We start from the raw sequence: 6396 nt of genomic DNA, 5'->3' as shown, positions 1-6396 counted from the left end.
CAATCATCGCATGCCAATGTGCATTGGCTCGTTTAGTTTACACTCGAAGTGGATTGGTCTCTCTAAGTGAGATCCCAATTTCGTCGGTCAGCCGACGTGACGTCGGGAGTGACCGACTGAAAGGGAACACTAGGCAGGGCGGCCGTTTGCCCGTGATTCATGTGTCCCTGGGGTCTCGGTTTGAGTCGAGTTGATTTGTATGTGTGTTTGTTCTCTGAGCGCTGCAGAGGAGGATGCTTGGCTTTTTTTCCCCTTGCTGGTTCGCATGTTGCCGAAGATCAGTAGATCTCGACGTGACATGTCCCTGGAGGCCACACGAAAGATATGAAAGACTCCAGAGCTTATTAAGACGATTTCAAAATGGCCATTTCAAAGTTTTACTGCACATGGTTTTCGTTTCTCTTTGTTAATAATAGAAAACAAAGCTCTCGTTTGGCCTGAAAGTTATTTGAAACAGAATGCGAATCTGAATTATGAACTTGTGACCAAAAATAGGTTGGAATTACCTTTGTTGGGAAACTAAACAAGTCAAATGAACTGGGAAAAACAAAAAGTGACATTGAGAAAGAACATCAGAAAAGGAACCTGTCATGCTTTGTTGCTCGTAATGAGATAAATGTGCAGCGCACCCAAAGGTTAATTAAGTCTGAAAATGACACTTTTGTTTCTTCAAAGAAGAGTTAGGCTGAGTCATGTACTATAATCGCATAGTGAAATATCAAAGCCACATGCCCTTGAGCAATGCAGCGACATTTTTGACACAAGGGATGGAGAAGAGGGCATGTTGTCATCATCATTTCTGCTATGGTTTGATAGCCTATAAAACTGCTTTAATGGTAACAATAAATACTTTAAAAGTAACAAAGTATCACACAAGCAAGAGTGCTTGTTTATATGACAGTTCGATATGCAAATATGTAAAAAGTAGGAAGAAATAAGCATCCCAAAGCCCCTTTTGCGTCCATTTTATACAACTGATTCAGGTCTCAAGCCTCAGTTACAGAGATGCAAACTCATCAATCAAAAAGAAAAGCTGACTTGCCTTGTTTTTCTCACCTTGTTCCCTGTGTATCTGCTGCTGTAGTCAGTCACGCGATTGGACACAGTTGTAGTCAGACACACCCTTATTGGACACGTGATTGGCTGCTTCTGTAGTCAGATGCGTGCTTGTCAGACAAATCACGTAAGTGGTCTATTTTGCTTTTAAAATAGCAAATGACGTTGCTAAAGGTGAGTAGTTTCCATATGTCTGCTGTTACTAATTTGATAACTGTCACATTAGAACTGGCAACAATGGCTGTTCCTGAAAAGACGCAACTGACCCTGGTTACATCACCATGACCACATTGCTTATGTGTGTCAAAATTACATTCATACTACCCATATTCATACTACATAGAATATACTTTTTTAATGGTGGTGAAGTAAGGTTCAAATCAAAAGTAGTACCTTCTGGAGTAATCGATTTTGCAGCTTGTCATTTGTTTCATTCCTTAATGAGTCTGCATTTTTGAACGAATCAGTTGAGTGAATGATTCAAAAGACTCACTCGTAAAGACTTATCGCCACTGGTTTACTAACGTAACCAAAGAGTCGCTGAAAAATCGCCACCTCTAATATACATTCCAACATGAAGCATTTCAGTTGCTATTTATTAGGCATTTGGTGTACTTTTTTTTTGTGTGTGTGCCCAATGAACCACTAGCATTTCTCCATCAAACGTATTTATCACGTTGTTATTTACAGCAGAAAAGCAAGGCTATTCAAATGTAAAACTGTTATAAATTCAGAATTGCCAGGAACACTCATGCATAACAAGGTAGAGACCTTTGTACAATTAGATTTAATCAGCAGTCATCCGTCCACTACAATCTGCATAACTGTTTGTGAGAGCAAAGCTTTTTGAAGAAGCCGAACCTGCAAGCTGTGAAACATATGGACCAGAAGCCTGAGTCAGTGAGAAGGATTTCTGCTTCACTTCAATATTTCATAAAATCACTGTGCATTTGGGTAATTGATGCAAGGCCGTTAATAAATGAGCAGGGTAGGGGTGTAAGCACAGCTGGACACTTCAGATGATCATCCCTTGCTGGGACTCCCGTTATAAAATTAGATGCGATTCAGAACACAAGAGCTTGAAATCTAAAGGAAAGCAGAGGAAAGTATGACTGCAGAGTGCTGGAATAAAATGAAAGCAACATCCTCTGAGAAACACAAATGTGTGCTAGATACATCCATCTGACATCTGGAGGGATGTGTGACATTCCGTTATTATATTTTAATCGCTGTGCTAAATACTTCACATTGTGTAAGAAGTTGTTTTGCATCATAAAATGCAACACAAGAATGGGTGACTAAAAGATCTGCTGGTTCCTCTGTTCTAGGATGCCTTCTTCTTATGCACACTGCAATCTTAAAAAAAAAAAAACTGCCTCCAAAAGAACATAAACAAGTCCCAAGAGCGAGTGTGAATAAAAAAAATAAACACAAAGATGTTATTGCATGCAACTTGCAACATTTTTAAAGTGAAATCATGTGTGACATTTGGTAGCACTTTACTTGAAGGGGTGTGCATAAGACTGACATGGCACCGTCCACTACAATCTGCATAACTGTTTGTGAGAGCAAAGCTTTTTGAAGAAGCCGAACCTGCAAGCTGTGAAACATATGGACCAGAAGCCTGAGTCAGTGAGAAGGATTTCTGCTTCACTTCAATATTTCATAAAATCACTGTGCATTTGGGTAATTGATGCAAGGCCGTTAATAAATGAGCAGGGTAGGGGTGTAAGCACAGCTGGACACTTCAGATGATCATCCCTTGCTGGGACTCCCGTTATAAAATTAGATGCGATTCAGAACACAAGAGCTTGAAATCTAAAGGAAAGCAGAGGAAAGTATGACTGCAGAGTGCTGGAATAAAATGAAAGCAACATCCTCTGAGAAACACAAATGTGTGCTAGATACATCCATCTGACATCTGGAGGGATGTGTGACATTCCGTTATTATATTTTAATCGCTGTGCTAAATACTTCACATTGTGTAAGAAGTTGTTTTGCATCATAAAATGCAACACAAGAATGGGTGACTAAAAGATCTGCTGGTTCCTCTGTTCTAGGATGCCTTCTTCTTATGCACACTGCAATCTTAAAAAAAAAAAAACTGCCTCCAAAAGAACATAAACAAGTCCCAAGAGCGAGTGTGAATAAAAAAAATAAACACAAAGATGTTATTGCATGCAACTTGCAACATTTTTAAAGTGAAATCATGTGTGACATTTGGTAGCACTTTACTTGAAGGGGTGTGCATAAGACTGACATGGCACCTTCATAATCATGACATGACACATGTCATGAATATGAAGGAGGTTTTATGCATGTTTATGACAACTGTCATTAAGTGTCATTCGCTCAGTTATGTCATTTTTAATGCAAATATGACATTATTTGACCTAACCCTAACCTAACCCTACCCCTACCCTTACCCCTAACCATAGCCCATAACAAAGACATCTCAAACAATGTCATCTTTGCATTAAAAATTACATAACTGAGCGAATGACACTTAATGACAGTTGTCATAAACATGCATAAAAAACCTTCATATTCATGACATGTGTCATGTCATGATTATGTAGGTGTCATGTCATGTCATGATTATGAAGGTGTCATGTCAGTCTTATGCACACCCTTTCAAGTAAAGTGTAACCTGACATTTTGAAAATAAAAATTAAACATGCTGCACAATACAAAAGTGCCATATTGGTTACCCTATCAGATATCATTTGTTTCTAATTTAACAGAATTGGTAGATTTAATTGTGCATGCTTATTATTGTTCATTTCTACATTTATATTTTTATTACTTGTTTGTAGTCATCTAATGCTCACAATCCCTAAAACACCAATAATTTAATAACACTGTTAAATGTAATCTTTAGCAAAATGCAATATTTAGCTAATCTCAAAATGAAAATCCGTTTTCATACTGTTTTCATACCGTAAATTCATCCCCCGCACTATTTTCGGGCGTGTGTGTTCACGTAGAGCTTTTCAAAGGCCACTGTGAATAAATCTATATTTAAATTCAAAGAGACAAGATTTTTGGATACATTTTATTCATATGCAAAACGATGTGAACATTACGAAGTGCAGAGCACTCTCATGTGTATGTTTCATTCATACTCGGAGCTGGAGGACACGCTCGCGCAGAAAGTCCAAAACTGTCTCATAATAATAAAGTAATAATAACTTATGATGTGCCAGGAAATCCTTAATATGGACAAAAGCATCCAGCTATCTCTGTAGCTGAGGCTGAATAAAAAGCAGGAACGTTTTGAGTGATTAAACATGAAGACAATACATTTAAAACAATTGTGACAATATATGGTTTATATATGTTTTTCAAGTCATCTCTAGGTAATAAATAAATAAAGTATATGAATGATGCAGGGCTAACTGACATATCATTTATTACAGTGCAGAAACTATAAAATATATTTTCTGCCTTATTCTGTGATAAAAATTTAAAAAGTATCTGTAGTTTATAAACCAATCATAAAATTGTCATTAGGAAAATACAGACAAAAATATTATAGAATACAAATTATTGGTTATTGTCCAGTAGTGTATTTGATTTCTTAGTTAATTAAAAGTAAGAGATAAGAATTTTTTTATTCATTGTTATTATTATTATTATTATTATTATTATTATTATGGTCAATTAGATAAAATCATTGTTACTTCTGTTCCCCTCACTTCTGAAATTATGGCTTTGCCCCTGTCGTGATGCTTAAATTCACTAATTATACCAACTAAAATCATTTATTTTATTTTTAATTTATGAAATATAAAATATAGAATAGGATTTATGCATAAATATTATTTTATACATAGTTTAGAACTATTCATATTCTTTAAGTATGCAAATATGGAACTAATGCTGTGTCTATGGTGCTTCTGTTCATCATACATTATCTTTAATCCGTAATAGAAAAGCGTGTTTGAGATATTTCATGCTTAGTTCAGCTCTGAGCCATCTGTCCCAGTTAATTCATCCTAAAAAATGGCTCTGAGATGCATCCTGCAAAGTCATCTGGACAATTTCTATTATTGTACAATGTTATGCAACATGTCTGGATTTTTATATAGAGCAAATGATTAAATCATGAAACTTAGTATTTATTTCATTTCTCTTACTTTGAAAGCTTGGGCTCATCATTATTTTGGCAGACAATCCGATGACAAACCCTCTAGCATAATGCATAATTTTTCCTTTATATTTATCTGATATTTAAGACAACAGCGACCCGTTTGGGGAATATCAAACTCCCTCCTCTTGTTTCACATTCATGTTTCTTCTTTATCTGACATAATTCCACTCATTGTATTTTCTGTATTTTCAGTTTTTCCTTCAATGGTCATTTTGATAAGCACATGGTGATTTCTCCAGGACACTAATTGACTTGCCGCAGCTAATTAAATGTAGGTTGTAAGGTTGCGATAACTTGTGTAATGGCAGGGGAATGTGAGGAAGACACTGAAAATTGCTGTGCTAAAATTAGATCCGATTAGATGTTCAACACACTGTCTAAGGGGAAATCACTTTTAAAAGTGTTGTGATGAACAGATGGTGACAATGAGGGTGCAAATAAATTACAGCCTTATGTGTGTAGTCCTTGACATGGGTTTCACAATCTTGTGGACGTGTTTGTTTCAACAGTGCATTTGGATTTGGTGGGTCTACAGGCGACACCTGAGTTATTCCATGAGTTGAAGCAAGGAAGAAACAAGCAGTTATTCATGTCAGCTAGCTTAGTGTGTTTTTGGTGGCCAATTCGTATGAATGTGAAATATGAATGTTGTAAATAATGTTCAGTTTCTTGCACAGACAGATCATTTCGCTTTATAAGGCTAAAATAAGATTTTAAGCCCAATTTTGGGCCTGATTTGCACTCCTCAATGATTGTGAGGGCGTGGCCCGATTTGAGGCTTGTCGCAACCGACTTTTTGTCCAAAACATTCTCAGTTGTGTGGTGTCATTATATTTTACTGTTCCCGATCACATCAGAGCCACCATGATCCTGTGGAGGAAATTTTATTTTCTATTCATATTAATAGTAGTTTTATTTGCTTTACTCTACTATTATTTGCTTTACTTCCACAACAAGATCAACAGCGCTCCAGACACACGTAATCTCTTCAAATGTATCCCCCAATTGTAAGTCGCTTTGGATAAAAGCGTCTGCTAAATGACTAAATGTAAATGTAAATGTACTAATGAGTGTTTTTTCTTTATTGAATGTCTAATAAATGTGCTTAAAGGCGTCATCGGATGCTCATTTTGCACAAGTTGATATGATTCTTTAGGGTCTTAATTAAAAGTCTATAACATACTTTG

At 36.3% G+C, this 6396-nt stretch overlaps 1 long non-coding RNA gene across 1 annotated transcript in view; it reads right to left on the bottom strand.

The window, feature by feature from the left end:
* Positions 1-874: 874 nt before the first annotated feature.
* LOC107663061 (uncharacterized) overlaps positions 875-6396 on the bottom strand; it is a 19328-nt gene continuing 13806 nt past the window's right edge. Inside the window, exon 3 of the long non-coding RNA XR_001631281.1 lies at positions 875-885. This is a non-coding gene — a long non-coding RNA (uncharacterized LOC107663061). The remainder of the gene's footprint in view (positions 886-6396) is intronic.

This window comes from Sinocyclocheilus anshuiensis, unplaced genomic scaffold (assembly GCF_001515605.1).
Source record: "Sinocyclocheilus anshuiensis isolate Anshui unplaced genomic scaffold, SAMN03320099.WGS_v1.1 scaffold2161, whole genome shotgun sequence".
NCBI lineage: Eukaryota > Metazoa > Chordata > Actinopteri > Cypriniformes > Cyprinidae > Sinocyclocheilus > Sinocyclocheilus anshuiensis.
This window is presented reverse-complemented; position numbering and strand designations above follow the sequence as displayed.